Here is a 19655-nt window from a genome sequence, read left to right as displayed (position 1 = left end):
CTATATTTTTCTTCTTTTATTTATATTTATTCATTCATAAATACTATACTATTTATGTAACTTGAGATTTGTTAACATTCAAATTTCCATTAAAATATTTTTTCGACTCAACTGGACATCCCTCCAATAAAACTGATGTAAAATTGATGTAAAGAAATATGTCTATATCTGTAACTATCTGATTGTATGTATTGTTTAAATTATTTGTCTATTGTAATCTCATAAATATCAGATCCTATTGTATGTATTATCCAGGCAATTGTTTGTATTTCTTTTGTATTTGTATGTATTTTCATTTGATTTCTAATTAGAAATATTTATTAGTAGTCACTTTAGCAGATGTCTATATTTTCACAGATTTACCAATTTGTTATATTTTCATTTCTTTCTATTTTGCTTCTGAATAGTTACATCCAAACTGTAATTGGTTTGATAAAAACAACGTAGTAACATATAATTTTTTTGGTACATGAATTGGCATGTTTTTCTCATAGAAAAATCAATCTCCGTAATTTTTTCTGTTTTAATCTCAATGTAATTGTTAATGTTATGTTGAAACTGTTAAGTACTTTGAAAGATGATACTGCAGAGAGCCTATATTTTACAGAGCCTTTTATTAGAGAAACCCATATTTAATTATATCTTAGTAAGATGTCTTTCTATTTGTTTTCCTTCAAAGAAACTCAACAACTTCAACTCACTTTGCTCAAAAACGAAATAAGCTATTCAGAATAAAAAAAGATTGCGCCTCAAAATAAAATTTCATTCCTGGAATATCAGCAAAGGTAAGATAAGCTGCATGAATGTCTCTGAGATAGAAAAGATCACCTGTCAAAAAGTCTTTACTTGGGTCGGGTGCGCAGACACGGGCAGCAGAAGCTGGCTCTGGGGACGTGGAATGTCACCTCTCTGTCGGGGAAGGCGCTGGAGCTTGTGCGGGAGATGGAGCGCTACCAGTTAGATCTGGTGGGGCTTACCTCCACACACAGTCTCGGTTCTGGAAACGTACTCCTGGATAGGGGTTGGACCCTATGAATGTCTCTGAGATAGAAAAGATCACCTGTCAAAAAGTCTTGACGATGATGAGAGAATTGGAGAATATGGATGAATGAATGAATGGTATACAAATAAGACCTAGGCTTTGGGTAGTGGTAGCTACAATCTGGAGGCCATGTGCATTCTCTGACCATGTTCAGACTTTATTTTATTTTTTCTACAAAGACTGAAGCAGCATCATCACTCACAATCGAGACTGTAACAAAGGGGGGAGAGAAAGAGATAGAGAGAACTCCACTGCTCCCTCCTCAGCAGTCTCTGTGGCTCCACGCCATTCCCTGATGAATGTGAGCAGAACATCAAGAGGACTGGAAGAGAGAAAGAGAACCAGAGACTGACCAAAAGAGGGGGGGAAAAAAAGACTACCACTACTACTGAAAGCAAGACAGAGTGGCGTGACATTGATTGATGTCTGAGCGCTCTCCCTGATTTGCTGATTAAACCCATCAATCTATATGCAGAAGAGGTGTCCGATGCAAATGGGCCCAATCAGGCAGGACAAAATGGTTTTGTCAGGAAGTTATGGAAATAACTATAGGTAAGGCAGAGAGAACGTGGCGAGGAGGCAGGGATGTGACGCCGTGATACTCCAAATTAGGAGATTAGATGCTCGCCGCTCCCCACCATTTGGTCCTGCTCCGATGCCCAAATTGTTCTGCCATTCTTTCTTTTCTTTTCTTAGTGGTCAAAGCCCGGTGGCAGCAAACGCTACGATACACAATGGAATTGCCCGGACCACTTGAGCTGCAGCAGCAATATGGTGGGAAAGGGGGGTATATTCCACACATTAATTTGGTCTACCTCTGGAATTAGGCATTCATCAACAGTTATTCTTCGACTGATAGTGGAATTATGAGTCACATCTGACCTTTCTCCTTCAGTCACATAAGCGAAAGGCCTTGTGTTTGTCTCCAGGAGCAGATTTCTAACGTTGAATCACAGCAGTGACAGCTCCACACCACCTGAGCAGCTGAACTGCCAGCAGCTCATTTGAATAGAAGGAAAAAACACATTTGTTGTTGGGGAAAATGCATTTCTCTTAAGAACCATCTCTGAAGGCATCAAGCCATTAATTCCAGATGGGTTCTGTTGTTTTGTCGTTGTTGTTTTTTTGTTTTGTTCTATTTTCGGGGGGGTGGGGGGGGGGGTGTTCAACCTTTCTTTTGCTGCACTCGTCTGCAAAGCCTGACCATTTCAATATCTCAGCCTATCTAATAACAGTCATTCCTCTGTGGATTCTCTCTGTCTCATCTCACTTCCTCGGCCCGAGTGTGTGCGTGTGTGTGTGTGTGTGTGTGTGTGTCATGGCCTCCCTATTTACTCTCTGTGAAAGCATGTCTCTCCCTAAATCTCCCCCACCCCTCCACCCCCCTCCAGCCAATTGCACGAATCTGTTTAATTAAGTAACAAATTCTGTTGGCATAGTAACAGCCAAGCTAATTTATCATGGGAAATAGCCTGTTAGACACACATGTTGCTTGGCAACAGCCAATGGTGGTGTGAGATGCGGTGGTGACAAATTGCACAGATGCACGTGACTGCAGGCTGCTGCATTTGAGTGGCATCGGGGAAAGAACGGGTGAGTAAATGTGATGAGATGTGGAGACATTGTTTTTACTTTTTATCAGTATTGCTAAGCAACATTCATTCAATAAACTTAACTCTATACATTGGCGCTAACCCAGTGGTTCCCCGGCTAGAGGGCTCACAAGTTGAGAAGAAGAAGAAAAAAAAAATTGTTCTTCTACACTAATTTAAACTTTCCCACTTGAATCTTTTCTTTTTAAAAAATAATGTATTATTCATTTATTATTTAACAATTAATTAACTTATTAAAGTTCTTTTAAAGAAAAAGAAGAAAAGGAGGTACCAAATGGGCCTAAACAAGTTCCAAGGATGCAATAGCAGTATAATAACAATATACACAGTATTACTTTTATATATGTATATGGGTGTAAGTTCATGTATGTTTATATGTAGGTACATATATATATGTATATGTGTATGTATATATGTATGTATATCTATATTTATTTAAATTTATTAATACTTATTTGTCCACTCTTTTTTTGTCCCATATTGCTTTTCTTTCTTTCTTTCATTGAGGGGTGCGTTGTGGGAGGGATATGGGTGGGTGGACTGTGTGTGTAGGTGTCTTTAACCACTATAATTGTAATTTTGCGAATTCTCCTCATAAAGAAAAAAAAACTTGATCACAAAAAAAAACAATTATTAAACTTATAAAATGAGACATTTGGAGTGAGAAATCACAAACCTTCTTCTAAATTAACCTTTCAAAAGTCCAACTACTATCCATCAACCCAACAACATTCTCTTCCTCTTTTTATTTCAAATAAACAAAATTAAATGCATCACTGCTTCCTGTGTTCTTGAGGATTTTTTCCCTTGTTTTATTTCTTTCCAGGATAGTCTTCAAAAACACTGTCTGTTTACACCAGCAGATGTAAAAGCTTTCTTGAACTGGCTATATGTTGACTCCCAGCTGTGTTATAGAGATCAGTTAGAGAAAAGCAGCAACACTGACATTTACTCATAAGAAAATGTCACTGATTATTACTTTTAAAGTTACTGGAAATGCAGCCACAGTGTTAACAACTCACAGACACACATGAACAACAGTGGCCTTCCGGAACATCGCTGAAGGATTTGTACAGACCATATTTCTCAGCATTTTGGAGACTTGTAGGTTGCAGCCAGCGCAGTGACAGTATAATTATTCATTTTATTATGCGCTTGGTTGCTGTGTTCTTGTGTTCTTGTGGAACAATGTCCCACAATTTATCAGACAAACTCAAGGCAACACCTGCCACTGTGAAACGTAGATGGGCTTTAGAGTTATCCAACTCACAGAAGTGGATTTTTTCTCACTGTCACTATAAAATATTGAATTAAATATTAACCAGTATACCTGAACTAGGCCACTACTCATCAGTACGTTTGATTTCTGTCCAACTGCAAACTTAAAGTGAAATTGCAGCGTAAAATCCTCCCATGGTCTTTTTCGACACTTACATACATAAAATAAGCCATCAAGACGTTTTTTTTCCCCCCGTGTAACAACTTTTAACGGAAAAATCCGGAAACGTCACTAACAGCTGGACGTGACTAACATTGATCAGCTCGGGACAATACGTCGAAGGCATTAAAACGTCTTTATTGAACAACTAATTATGTTCAAAATAACACCAAACCTCTGCAGTAGCATGAGAAGAGTCCTTACACAGAACACGAAGCACAAATGGGCTCCTAATCAGTGTTAGCTACGTCCGGCTGTTAGCAACTCTCAGGATTTATCCGTTAATAATTTATCGTGGTGGAGAGGTTTGTGTGTCCCTGTGAACCTGAGGGCTGTGTGGTCTGGAGCCTAGTGCTCCTGGAAGGGTCTCCCATGGCAGGGTGGTCTCAGGGGATGGGCCGGATTAAGAATGGTTCACAAAGACTCAATGGACAAACGAGGAAGAGGAAGAGAGACCCTCCCCGGGAGCGCCTGGTGGCCAGGTTTGCCACGGAGCCTGGCCGGGCACAGCCCGAAAAAGTAAAATGGCGCCTCCCTCCTCTCCATCCTGTGGGCCCACCACTCGCAGGAGGAACCACTTGGGTCGGGTGCGCTGACACGGGCAGCAGAAGCTGGCTCTGGGGACGTGGAATGTCACCTCTCTGTCGGGGAAGGCGCTGGAGCTTGTGCGGGAGGTGGAGCGCTACCAGTTAGATCTGGTGGGGCTTACCTCCACACACAGTCTCGGTTCTGGAAAAATACTCCTGGATAGGGGTTGGACCCTATTCTTCTCTTGAGTTGCCCAGGGTGTGAGGCTCCTGGCGGGTGTGGGGATACTCACAAACCCCCCGCTGAGCGCCGCGGTGTTGGAGTTCACCCCGGTGAACGAGAGGGTCGCCGCCTTACGCCTGCGGTCGGTAGGGGAGAAAACTCTGACTGTTGTCTGTGCATATGCACCGAACAGCAGTTCAGAGTATTCGGCCTTCTTGGAGACCCTGAATGGAGTCCTGCTCGGGGCTCCAGTAGGGGACTCCATAGTTCTGCTGGGAGACTTCAACGCCCACATGGGCAATGATGGAGACACCTGGAGAGGTGTGATTTGGAAGAACGGCCTCCCTGATCTAGATCCAAGTGGTCGTCAGTTATTAGACCTCTGTACTAGTCACGGATTGTCTATAACTAACAACATGTTCGAACATAAGGATGCTCATAAGTGTACGTGGTACCAGAGCACGCTAGGCCAAAGGTCGGTGATCGATTTTGTGATCGTATCATCTGATCTGAGGCCGTATGTTTTGAACACACGAGTGAAGAGAGGGGCAGAGCTGTCAACTGATCACCATCTGGTGATGAGTTGGGTCAGAGGATGGGGGGAGATTCTGGACAGACCAGGTAAGCCCAAACGAGTAGTGCGGGTGAAATGGGAACGTCTGGAGGAGGCCCCTGTCCGAGAGATCTTCAACTCACACCTCCGGAGGAGCTTTTCTGGCATCCCTGTGGAGGTTGGGGGCATTGAACCGGAGTGGGCAATGTTCAAAGCTTCCATTGTTGAAGCTGCAGCGGTGAGCTGTGTCCTCAAGGTCTTAGATGCATCAAAGGGCGGTAACCCTCGAGGAGGCCTTCTGGGATAACATATCCCAGAAGGCCTCCTCCAGAGGCAGTTGCAAGGTACCGACAGGCCAGAAGGGCTGCAGCCTCTGCTGTCAGAGGCAAAGCAGCGGGTGTGGGAGGAGTTTGGATAAGTCATGGAGAAGGACTTTAGGGCCGCACCAAGGTGCTTCTGGAAAACCATTCGACATCTCAGGAGGGGGAAACAGGGAATCGTCCAAGCTGTTTACAGTAAGGACGGGACGCTGGTGACCTCAACCAATGAGGTGTTCGGGCGGTGGAAGGAGCACTTTGAGCACTTCATCCGACTAACACGCGCTCTTTTTTAAAGGCAGAGCTGGAGGCTGATGGGTAATCATGGTCAATATCTCTGGCGGAAGTCACTGAGGTAGTCAAACAACTCCACAGTGGCAAAGCCCCAGGGATTGATGAGATTTGTCCTGAAATGCTGAAAGCGTTGGGTTTAGAGGGGCTGTCTTGGTTGACACCTCTCTTCAACATTGCGTGGAAGTCTGGGACAGTGCCAAGGGAGTGGCAGAGTGGGGTGGTGGTTCCTCTGTTTAAAAAAGGGGACCAGAGGGTTTGTGCCAATTACAGGGGTATCACACTATTCAGCCTCCTTGGTAAATTCTACTCCAAGGTGCTGGATAGGAGGGTTCGTCCTACAGTCGAACCTCAGATTGAAGAGGAACAATGCGGATTCCGTCCTGGACGTGGAACAATGGACCAGCTCTTCACTCTCGGAAGGATCCTGGAGGGAGCCTGGGAGTATGCCCATCCAGTCTACATGTGTTTTGTGGATCTGGAGAACGCATATGACCGGGTCCCTTGGGAGATACTGTGGGAGGTGCTGCGGGAGTATGGGGTGAGGGGGTCACTTCTGTGGGCCATCCAATCTCTGTACACCCAAAGCGAGAGCTGTGTCCGGATCCTCGGCAGTAAGTCGGATTCGTCCCAGGTGGGGGTTTGTCTCCGCCAGGAGTGCGCTTTGTCACCAATCCTGTTCGTGATTTTTATGGGCAGGATATTGAGGCGTAGTCGTGGTGGGGAAGGGTTGCAGTTGGGTGGGCTAAGAATCTCGTCTCTGCGTCGGTCAGTGACCTTCAGCACTCACTGGATCGGTTCGCAGCCGAGTGTGAAATGGCTGGGATGAGGATCAGCACCTCTAAATCTGAGGCCATGGCTCTCAGCAGGAAACCGGTGGCTTGCTTACTCCAGGTAGGGAATGAGTCTTTACTGCAAGTGAAGGAGTTAAAGTACCTCGGGATCATGTTCACGAGTGAGGGGACGATGGAGCGTGAGTTTAGCCGGAGAATCGGAGCAGCGGGGCGATGTTGCAGTCGCTCTACTGCACCGTTTTGACAAAAAGAGAGCTGAGCCGGAAGGCAAAGCTCTCGATCTACCGGTCAATCTTCGTTCCTACCCTCACCTATGGTCATGGAAGCTGGGTCATGAGCGAAAGAACGAGGTTGCGGGAACAAGCGGCCGAAATGGGTTTTCTCAGGAGGGTGGCTGGAGTCTCCCTTAGAGATAGGGTGAGAAGTTCAGCCATCCGTGAGGAACTCGGAGTAGAGCCGCTGCTCCTTTGCGTTGAAAGGAGCCAGTTGAGGTGGTTCGGGCATCTAGTAAGGATGCCCCCTGGGCACCTCCCTAGGGAGGTGTTCCAGGCACCTCCAGCTGGCAGTAGGCCTCAGGGAAGACCCAGGACTAGTGGAGAGATTATATCTCCATACTGGCCTGGGAACGCCTCGGATCACCCAGTTAGAGCTGGTTAATGTGGCCCGGGAAAGGGAAGTGTGGGGTCCCCTGCTCAAGCTGCTGCCCCCACGACCCGACCCCGGATAAGCAGTTGAAAATGAGATTAGATGAGTTTATACACAAAATAAACTGTGTCAATGGCTTGCAAGTGATGAAAAAGACCATGGGATGTTTTTACGGCTGAATTTCACATTAACATTCAGTTTTCTTCCTAATGTATGCAGGCCCTCATGGTGTAGTCAATGTATGTTTTTGACAAAATAGTCCTGTTTCCTGCTCAAACAAGAAGTGAGAGCTGAGAAAAAATGTGCTGTGTGTGTGAAAACTCCTGGTTAAGAACTCCTCTGAACTTCTGTCCTGACTCAGATTTCCGACTTGAGCGTTGCCTTTCATTGCACTTTTACTTGTAAGAAGTTAAAAGTTCCCGATTTCCAACGCAACATAACTGACAGTGATGGCTGCTGTCTAACACAGGGCAATTGAATATAACATAAACTGTATAAAAAATGGACGTAGCCTCTCTGTCAAGGTCTGTTCCCTCAACTTGATCCAATCGTCCTCGCCTACAGGAGTCACCATCTTGTCAGACTTTGACCCCGCCTCATTTCCTCTTCCCAAAAAAGGTCATGTATTGATGGGTATTGATGGTATTGATGGACATGTCCATCTGTCTGACATATACTGAATTAGCAACATTAGCACCACCGCCTGGGAGCTAGGCTAACAGAACACGCTACCAGATAAATGGAAGTGGGTCAATTCTGAGATTTTCTTCCGGGTCCAGGAAGGAACGGGAGTCATTTTTTAATTTTGGGGAACGGGCGGGTTAGGGTAGAAATTCTAAACTTTATTGAGTCAATAATTGATGCTATGAGAAGTCTGATTTGAAGCATTGTTTTCAGGGTCTTTAAACCATAGACTGTATGGAAAATGAATGTAGCATACCCGTCAGGGTCTGTTCTCTCAACTTGATCCAATTGTAGTTGTCGTCTTGTCAGACTTTGACTCCTCTAGTCTTTGACTCCTCTACCAAAAAAGGGCATGTATGTGACGTTGGGGGAGGGAGATAAGTCTATCTGGCTGACGTATACCTCAGAGGAGAAGTGAGGGTCAGAGGCTAGCTGTCACTCAAGGCTAGCTGTCACTCAAGAGGCCACGCCCCTAATTATTCAACTTTAACTTTAACCTCCAATAAAATAAAAACTAGCCTGGTACAAAAAAAAAATCAGCCCCCTCGGGGTTGTCATGGAGATATGACCTTAACATACAGACTAGAATGTTTTTTTTGTCTCAGGCCTTAAACAGGTTTAATGATGCTGTGAAAAAGGCCCGTTTAACATGGGGGTCAATGAGAAACTGCTATTATGAAACCTGTCCCTAGTGGACACTGCCGTTTTTGGCACTTCCTGATTGGATCGACCAGGGAGTCGCTGTGGTGGGGGATTGCTTTAAACATTGTCAAGTTATTCATAAACATAACGTGTCAGATAATTTCTTTTGTTGATAAACATTAAGATATGACATCTTCAGGTGCATTATAGGTATTATGCATAGTCTTTTTTATAATGGAGATATAAGCTTTCAATCTCTTTTTAAATGCGAGACTGAATACCATTTCTATATATTTGACCTTTGACCTTCTTGTCTGTCAAGTTTGTGTGCATAATTGATTCTCATGATGAACACTGTATACTATATATGTATCTGTACTTTACTGCAATCACTATCTATCATATTCATCCTCACACCACAGTTAAAGAGCCTGAATATCAGTCCCATTTTCTGTAATGTCAAGACACAAATTCAAAGTTGAAAAGTAGAGCTCTGACAGGACTCTAATTTCCAACAGCTCCAGTTTTTCATTGACAATTGTCACACAGAGTGTGTGGGGCCATTTCCATTTGCGACAAATATGTTGGGTGTAATGCATATCGTTGATGTGTTGTCTCTCTCCAGTGCACAGTCCTATCATAAACCCCAGCGGCCCTAACGAATGGCGCACTCATTGGACTATGTGGTTACATGATGAAAGTTATTCATCACATTTGAATTATTATGATCAATTTGATGTCAAGCTAACTGCTGTGGCCGTTACAGTGACGCCGCCGTCAAGCATCGTTTGGTTGCAGCTCGGCGCTGCCCGTGAAATTTATACTTTCCATAAGTACTCGTAAAACCTTCAAAGCATGACTGAGCGGGGAGAGTCACCCCACCCCAACACCAACCCCACTCTGACATCCTAGTCAAGACGATAGCTGCAGACAACAAAGTCACTCAGACAAGTAGACAAAATTATGTACAGAGCACAGCAAAAGCAGAAACACAGCTTGCAAACACAATAAAGAGCAGTAGGCATCATTTTTCCTTTACCAGCACACAAATAAAGACACTTCAGAACGAAATCTCAATCGGCGATTACAACAAGACACAAGGTTGTTCCTCAGACAGGCCTCGCTCATAACAGCTGAAGCAATCCGCTACTTTGAGTTACTTCCTACATTTAAGCTGCTTAACCCAAAACAACAAGCCAGTCAAACCCCATGATATTCACCCAGTTGATATGTAAAACCAAAGCTTCCAGCAAGCCAGAGGCATACAATAAATACATTTACTTTCTCTTGTCAACTCTGTGTGTCTTTTATCATCTGATTATATATTAAGTTAGTCACCAGCTCCTTCAGGGACCTTTTCCAAAAGAACTTCCAGCCGCTATTAGATAAATGCAAGTCAGACTTGTATAGATGGGGCGGGCCTTCCCCTGTCCCTTAGAGGCTGGGTTAATCTTATTAAGATGGTAATTCTACCAAAATTTCTGTATCTTATTCAACACTTTTCAATTTGTCTTGATAAAATCTTTTTTTTACTAACCTATATCAACAGTTTTATCAAAAAACATATTCTTCAACTCCCTAAACGTGAAGGGGGACTAGCACTCCCTAGTTTCCGCCAATACTTGTGGGCTTGCAACATAAATAACTGGGCTCAGTACAACAGTACTCAACATAACATCTTCCTCCTCCTCTTTGCATTCAACGATTTTCTCACAGCTCCCCATAACTGCCCACAAGGTCTCATCTAATCTGGTTTCGCCAATAACATTAAAATTTGGATCCAGTTCAGGAAGCAGTACGGCTAGCAAAGGACTTCGAGCCTAATAATAATGATTAATTATACTTCTGCATTTCTCCCTTCCTGCACTGAACCTACATTCCGCATTTGGTCAGATAAGGGCCTCAAAACTCTTAATGACGAAGGTGTTTTTGCATCCTTTGCTTTTATGTCAGACAAATATGGCCTGCCAAATAGCCACTTTTTTGGGTACCTTGAAATGAGACATTTTATCCAAAAGCAATTCCAACATTTTCCGAACCACCCCCTGCAGCTGAGATGGAACAATTCCTGTCTCTCAACGTACAACACAAACGACTGATATCTGTCATTTATAATAAGATTGTTCTGGACGTGCCCGAAGCTTTTTGAATTTTGGTCCGATAGTGGTAAGCACTGTCGCCTCACAGCAAGAAGGTCAACGGTTCGCATCCCAGCCTCGGCCTTTCTGTGCAGTGTTTGCATGTTCTCCCCGTGTCGGCATGGGTTTCCTCCGGGTACTCCGGTTTCCTCCCACAGTCAAAAGACATGCACAAGTTAGGTTAATTGATGAGTCTAAAATTGCCCGTAGGTGTGAATGGTTGTCTGTCTCTGTACGTCTCTATGGGCCCTGTGATAGACTGGCGTTCTGTCCAGGGTGTACCCCGCCTCACGCCCGATGTCAGCTGGGATCGGCTCCAGCACCCCCGCGACCCCGACCCCGGGATAAGCGGTTGAAGATGAATGAATGAATATTTCAAACCCTCAAACATGCTCTTAACACAAATTTGGAACCCAATCCCCTGACTGCTCTTTTTGGGCTCCCTTAGTCTAAAAATCTGCACATTACTACACAATGTGTTGTGGCCTTTACCACTCTGCTCACCAGACGTAACATTCTCCTTAAATGGAAACATGTTTTTTTCCAGCGACTCATAACAGTTGGATACGTGAAATTTTACAATGTCTAAGGTTAGAGAAGTTAAGGTTTTCACAGAGGGGATCTTTGACAGCATTCAGGGATAGTGGATTTATGTTGCTCTTGATGCATTGACACACTGCACAACTGTTGCACTTGTTGTTCTCTGATCATCTGCAAATTCAATAAAAAAAAATTTGGAAAAAAAAAGAATTTTGCTCATAAAATGCGACCCTGCAATGGAGTAAAAATCAACATTTTTAAATCATTTTTCATACAGACAAATGAAAGCAATATCTACATTTCCTTTAAATCCTTAAAATAACATTCACAATGACCGAAAAATGTTAAAATCAATATCGAAAAGTATTAAAATACATTTTATTTCCTGCGGTTAAACCTTTATACATGTAAACTTAGCTGTATATTTGACTCACCTGAGCACATTCTCTGGCCTGTGAATGTCCAACTCCCAGACGTCAGAGTCAAACGGCCGCATGTCGCTGTCTTCGGGCCTTGGTCTTGATCCAATACTAAAGTGCTTAAAATGGCAGTTATCTGAGTGTCCACTAGGAGCAGGTTTCATAACAGAGCAGTTTTTTTGAGATTAAAGTTTATGAATGAATAGGGGCGTGGCCTCTTAAGTGACAGCTAGACTCTGGCCCTCGGTTCTCCTCAGAGGTAAACGTCAGCCAGATGGACGTATCTCCCTCCCTATAACGTCACATGCATGCCCTTTTTTGGTAAGAGGAAATGAGGCGGAGTCAAAGTCTACAAGATGGCGACAAGATGGCGGCTCCTGTAGGCGAGGGCGACTGGATCAAGTTGAGAGAATGGACCCCGACGGGTATGCCACGTCCATTTTTCATACAGTCTACACTCTAAAAAGTGTATTTCAGCAGTAGCTGAAGTTACGTAAGGTTCTGAGTGAGTTTCATTAAGATTTCTTCTTTAGTGGAGGCATTTGTACATTTGTGGAGTATATCAACTTGTTATTATGTGTTGTTCCCTCAGTACACACATCTAACCTGCAATTCTCATTTGAGTGAACCTGCATCAATTAGGTTTCTCATGACGCTGTGCGTCTGACGTCATGACGTCTCCGCCTTCTCCAGAATTTTCTACCTGTGGACGGTTGAGACGCCATTTTTTCGGCTCCAACAATTTAGTTGTTTGCGGGCAGGACTCTCTTGGTTTAATATCGGAACGTTAGCTTAAAGTTGAGTGTTCATGCAGTGTGTTGGTGTTGGCTCACTGTTAGCTATTCATTAGCATTAGCATAATATAGCGGCAAGCTGGGCCGTGTTCGGGCACGCGCACTTGTTGCTTCACATGCCTGTCGGTGAGCACAGTTCATGCGGTCACGACCACGGATGATGTGGGAGGTAAGGTTAACTAAGCTTTAACTGTGGTGCCTCCAGGAAGCGTGCATTTACTGCCGCATGCATTGTTTTCAATGAATGTTTCGAGGAGAAAGGGTGCGTGCAGCTGGGCTCTCGGGCGCTTGGGTGGTCGCACTGGGAGCGTACTCCTGCTCCTTTCCGCGCCCGTCAGACATAGACAGACTGCAGTCCTCCATACTAGTATTCACTCGGTTTTCCACACACACACGTCATTTTAAACGTGTGTGTCGTGTGCAGACGCAACTGATAAATATTTATAGACGGACATGCAACAACTTAAAGGGGAATTCCCAATTTGACACCTGGACCTTATTTATAGGTTTGAGTGTGCTCATATACTCACACAGACAATCGTAGTGCAGCTCGGAGTCCTTCGGACGTTATTTAGATTCAGCCGATCGGACCGGGCCACGGCACGGAGCTTTTACATAGGAATTATCTGCTGCGAAACTCACTTATTTCACCTACATTTTGTCACAAACTTCTCCCTTGAAATCTAATAAGAGAGGGCTGGCTACATTTGATGAACACATTTTGTGTTTAAATGATTTGGGGGGGGGGGGGGGGGTGTCACATCACAATCGTATTCATGCTATCCAAAAGCTGAGATGAGATCTAGTCTCATATCACCATATTGACAGATTGTAATATTGCCCAACCCTGCCTCTGTGTTTTTCCAAAATTATTTATATACACCCAGTAAAGCGTCTCTTTGTTTCTCCAGTGTTATGCTTCATGTGGAGATGCAAGGACTGTGGGACGACATTAACAAAAAGATCTGAACTGCTCAAGCACTACAAACTGATTCATAGGCATTACGGAAGAGGCCACACAAATCCATGCACTTATTTAAATTGTGCATGTAGGTTCATGACTTGGAACGCCCTACTGAGCCATCTATCAAGAAATCACCCTGCCCAACAAGCGGGCTCCAAAGCTCCGTCCACGTTCACATGCCAAATTTGTGGCCATAATCAACTCTCCACAGAAAGAGAATATTTTCAACATATCTATCATCATCTTAAAAATAAGGAGACTGTAACATGTGTGTTCCAAAACTATGAATATAAAACCAATGGCTATGAGAACTTCAAAAGTCATAAATACAGAAAACATTCTGGTACAGTGAACACCTTTAAGCCTGAAGTAAGTTCTGTTGAAGAAACTTGTGCCAGTGTTGCCAGTGATATTTCAGATGTGGAAATTATAGAGAGAGCAATGTAAATTTAAATTCTGATTTTGACAATGGGCATTCTGAAAACTTAGAGAAGGATGTTGAGCTTAAAATTGCTTCAGTGCTCCTTAAGTTGGAAAACATCTTTCTTGTGTCTAATGCAGCTATAGATGAGCTTTTGCAGGAGTTAAACTATTTGATTGGTTCTCTTTCTCTGCCAGTTACCCAAAAGACTATTAGCCAAGTATTACAAGACAATGGATGCCAATTTGACCAGTCAGTTGTTTAAAAGCTAGCCAGTGTACTCTGTGAGACAAACCCTGTAAAAAAAGCAATTGGAGATAAAGGTCCACTTTCCAGTGCTTGGAGGCGAAAAGCTTTCTATAAGAGCCACTTTAAAGTAGTGGAACCAGTGGAATATATACTTGACAGAAAAAATAACAAGTCATTCCAATATATTTCAATTATAAAGTCTTTGCAGCATATTCTTGACTGCCAGACAATCTTGGATCAGGCTGTTAATTTGAATACTGTAGATAATCAGCCTCAAAAAACTACTGTGCACTACAAAACTATCTTCGATGGTGCCTTCTTCCATGAAAATGGACTGTTGTCTAAGCAGGAAAGCATTTCATTGATATTATACATTGATGATTTTGAAATCTGTAATCCCCTTGGTACATCAAGGAGGAAGCATAACATTTGTGGATTGTACTGGATTTTGGGTAATTTGCCACCAGCCTGTAATTCTGCTTTATCCTCCATCTATTTGGCTGCTTTAATCAAAAGTAATGATCTGAAGTGCTATGGGTATGAGAAAATGTTAGAACCTGTCATTAATGATCTTGTAATTTTGGAACAGAGTGGGATATTTCTGTCAATGTTGGGCAGACTAAGGCCTATCCAGAGGATGCACATTTCTGCGCAGCTGCAGAGGCCCTAATCAAAAAGCACCCATGTTTGAAAGAACCTGGCTCATTCAATGGCTGCTACTGTTGGAAACAACGACTGGAGTACAAAATGGCAAACTACAGGACTCAGCTCAAATTACAGGGGTGTCCAGAGTTGTGTGTAAACTCCTTGAAATCTAAAGCTACTACAGATGCTTTTCCTGCTAAAAAAGTGAAGAAGCCAAAACGTTCGGAAGCTAACTTTCATCCATCCTTTCCCACTGGTGAGACTCTGGACAGCCTGGAAAAAGTGAGACTAGAACTTCTGACAGAGATCGGGATAAGGGACCATGAAAGGGTCATCGCAGACAAAATGGCTAACACATTTGCCTACAGACGGCATGAGGTGGTAAACCAAGAAACAAGCATTCAGGACTTCAAGGACCGATGGCCTGCACTCTTCACACAGAAAGAGGTAAGAATGGAACTGAAGTGATGAAAGTCTGTGTGCTTCAGGATTTATTGCAGTTAACTTTCATGAATCGGTCATAACTTGATGTGGTTGAGATTGTATAACACTGAACTTAATGACAGAATTTACATTTTGAATTTCCACACATGTTGTACTTTTTGGGGTATAGACATTTTGGCATACAGGATGACATCAGTTGCATTTTATTCCATAATACAATATCTACTGTCATTTGTGTTTTTTTTAAAAAAAAAGATAAATACAGAGTTCGAGAGGCTCATGGCTGTTCCTCTTGAGGGGAAGTTCATGGCCCAGTTAGACATGCACTCAAGTCAGCTGATCAAAGTCATCCGTGCCAAAGGAGGAGCAACACGCCAAAAGACTGCAAACATCATGGACACATTGGACCAGGGGCCTGTTTCACAAAGCAGGTTTAGTGAAAACTCTGAGTATGTTAACCCTGAAATGAGGGAAACTCTGAGTTTTCCGTTTCACAAAGGGAGGTAACTCAAACCAGAGACAGAGGGGTAACTCTAGCCTGTTTCACAAAGGGAGGTAACTTAAACTCTCGGTCAGTTACCATGGTAACATGCTCTCTGAAACTAACCTGGTCGGGACCAGGTTTTTCTCAGAAAACCTTGAGTTTCTCTCTGTCTCCGCCCTCTTTCAGCCACACACGGTGTTTCATTTCCTCATTCATTCAGTCAGCGGGCGAGTTTTGGCGAAGTATAGTTCTGCTATATTTCCGTCTGTTTTTTCAGAAAATCACTGAAAACATCAGTCATTAGAAGTTATATTAGGTGGCGACTATTTCACTACCATGGCGTGTCCTTCTGATAACAATCCCGTGGATGAAGCTGCAGCATTACTGCGCAGATAATTATATATTCGTCGGGAGATGATTATCAGACTATTGATTATAGATGTTCTTGCATTTCCAGGCAATTCTCTGTTTGAGCGGTACTGTTTCATATCACAGCAGATATTCTGTGTTGCGCTGCGTTTTTTTGCAAACGGGAGTTTTTGTATACAACGTATAAAAGTCATTCAGTAGGCCTACATTAGAAGTTATATTAGGTGTTGAATATTTACACTACCATGGCGTGTCATTTTGATAACGATCCCGTGAATGAAGGTGACACATTTCGCAAAGAGAATTAAATATTGGTCGGGAGATGATTATCAGACCGCGCATAGACGTCCTTAATATGCTGCAGCCATAATTACAAAAGGAATGAAATGGATCTTTTGAGCAAGTTGAATGTATTTGACTCAGCGTTTCTAAATATAATCCCAGCTTTTCTTGCAATTCATAGGTTCAAAAGTATGTGCTTTTAATGTGGTTACCGGTATATTAACTACTCCTATATAGCCTTCTGATCCAGAATATCACATATAACGCACAACACCGTTTCATGTCACAGTCCATCTCATCCCTCCTTACATTTCCAACATTAACAACCAGTAATGCTCTCATAACACAGCAGATATTGTGTGTTGCGCTGCGTTTTTTTTTGCAAATGGGAGTTTTTTATACAACATTGATATGTTGTATAAAAAACAGCCACTTACGGTAATATTTACTTTACGATGTAAAACCTGCTCAAAATGAGGCGTCACCATGAGACAGTGCTGAGGTTTTACCTGTTTGAAAAATGTTTTTATGTTTCATCTTAAGCTGCGCTTCTCCCCCGCGGGGTTGCACTTAAATGAAATAAATTAATAGGCTCCATCTCAAGCAGTTCCCCCTGTGATATTACTGTGATTGCAACTGGACTACATTTAAACTTATGCACTGACCCGAGCCGCAATGTCCTCCAGCACCGTCTCCCTCTCTTTTGCTGCTGCAGCGGTGTTAACCTGCTCAAACTCTCCGTATGAGCGCATTAATATTTCCATTTCCAGTTGTAGCGTAGCCCTTCGCTTCCCCGTTGCCATGGTGACTCGTCGAATCCGGGCTCCATTCATGCTGTCTTTTTTTACTTGTGGTGCACGCGCTTAACTCCAGGTCAAACTACTCTGAGTTGATCAACCTAACGCAAATCTGCTGTTCTGGAACCGAAAACTCAGAGTTTCCTATCTCAGAGTAGATCAACTCAGAGTTCAGGGTTAGACTCAGAGTTTTTTGAACCTGCTTTGTGAAACAGACCCCAGGTAAATCTGTACCATCAATCGAGACACTTCGTAACTAAGAGGGCTGTCAAAATATATCTGAACCCTTCATAAATACATTAGTATGGGCAGGCCAATGCTAATCATGGCTTTCATATGCATGAATGTTGTTAGCGACTCAAAAACTACACCACTGAACTCATCCCCTTTTCTTTCTATAATGAAGCTCTGGGCTTGACTGACTGTTTTTAAATAAAAGTATGTGTAAGAGTTAAGCAATAAGAGTAAGGGTGTCTGTCTTATGAAATTTAGAACTTAAAATTAATCAACATTTGTTGTTCTAGGCTGTGGACATTAATCTTCGGAGGGAATGTGTGCTGAAAGCCCTCACCATCTTCCTGGGAGAAGATGCAGATGACCTGATCAAAGAATATCTTTTAAGTTTCAACAGTTTATATTTTAGCACATCTTGTCAAAGGGACAGAAGAAAACTGAACTGTTAGAACAAACATAACACCTGAACCATAGTTGGATTGCTGACATGTTCCTTCTCTCCTCTTTTTCTTCTCCTCCACCTCTCTTTTTCTCTACTGCTCGTCTCCTCTTCTCCCCTCTCCTCCTCTTTTCCTTCCATCTTCTCCTCCTCGTCTCCTCTTGTTTTCCTCCCATCTCCTCTTTGCTTTCTCTCTTCTCGTTGTCTCCCATCTTTTCTTCACCTCATCTCTTCTTCTCCTCCCCCTTTCTCCTCTCTTAGCCCTCTCTCTTCTCTTCCCCTCTCCTTCTACTCTCTTTTCCTTCTCTCTTTGCCTCCTTGTCTTCTCTTCTTCTCCTCCCCTCTCCATCTCTCTGTGCCTTCTCCTAGATTTAGTGTACTAAAAAAGAGAGATTTTTGTTAGTTGTTTGTTTTTTAGAACACCCATAACACCTGAACCAGGGTTTTATTGCTGACATGTATTTATTATCATGACCATATTGGACATTATGTAATTCCCAGCAACAATACACAACATATTGGATTGAACATTTTTATTTACAGTAAGTAAGAAGGGCTTAATTGATTATACAAGTTCAAAGGAATAGTTTGACATGTTGGAAATTTTTAGCTTTCTTGCTTACAATTAGGTTGCCAGATGATACACCTCTCTGCTGTTTCTGGTGTGTGATGACACTAGGGCTGACCCGAAAAAATCAAAGCTTTGTTTGTTGCCATGGTAATCGATCATCAAGTCCATGATAGATTTTTTTTCCTTTTTGCCATTGGCTGTCATCGGCAGTTGTTACATTAAAATGAGTAGGCTACTTGGCATCCTCAAAACCTGCCTGATTTTGGAGATATGCAGTTTTTGTTTGCCAATACTTTCATTATTTCCGCAATGATCGCGCACCGCCCCCCCGCCCTAGATGACACCCAGCCAAGAAATAGCCCAGCACATAACACATATTGGTACGTCACCCAAACACTTCATCACAGTAAGAAGTGAGGCTAATGATGATGTGTGTTTGTGTCCTGTACCCCTCTGTAGGACTCTGAAGCAGATGATGCTCAGAGGGACCTGGAGCAGCTCACCATGGCAGTCTTTGTGATTCGGAAGGAGGGAGAAGGACTGCAGGAGCCACCTGCAGACATTGGCATCGTTATTGAGGGCGTGGCAGTGTTGCATGAACTGACATCGGTTGCCTCAGCTTGTGCCCTGCTTCTAGGTTTGATTTATGCACTCAACCTAGCTTATCCAAAATCCTTTCGCTTCACTTTTGAAGTGCTCCAAAAAATCTTCATGCAGCTTGATCAGCACAAGATGTCCCCCAAAATCCAACATCTGTGTAACAAACTTAAAAGCTCCCAGTAATGACACACAACGATGACCAACAAATGGACTTGTGCCATACTGTGAAGGAACAATGGTGTTTGGACATCTAAGTCTAGTCTCTTTCGGATGTTGGGCCGTTTTTATGCTCCAAGAGACAATGAATAGACTCAACAAATATTCCTCAAACCACAATTTAAAGTGCTTTTACACATACTTTGTAACGGGTATGGTATTTCTTTTTTCAGACATATTTCCTGTATATTCCTACATTCCTCCGTTTGTAGGGAAAGGTTGCATTTCAGTTTTGATGTGTTCAGTTATACAACAACTCTAAAAGAGGTGTTCATACTTT

Source organism: Echiichthys vipera, assembly GCF_963691815.1.
Source record: "Echiichthys vipera genome assembly, chromosome: 12".
Lineage (NCBI taxonomy): Eukaryota > Metazoa > Chordata > Actinopteri > Perciformes > Trachinidae > Echiichthys > Echiichthys vipera.
Note: the sequence above shows the minus strand (reverse complement) of the source record.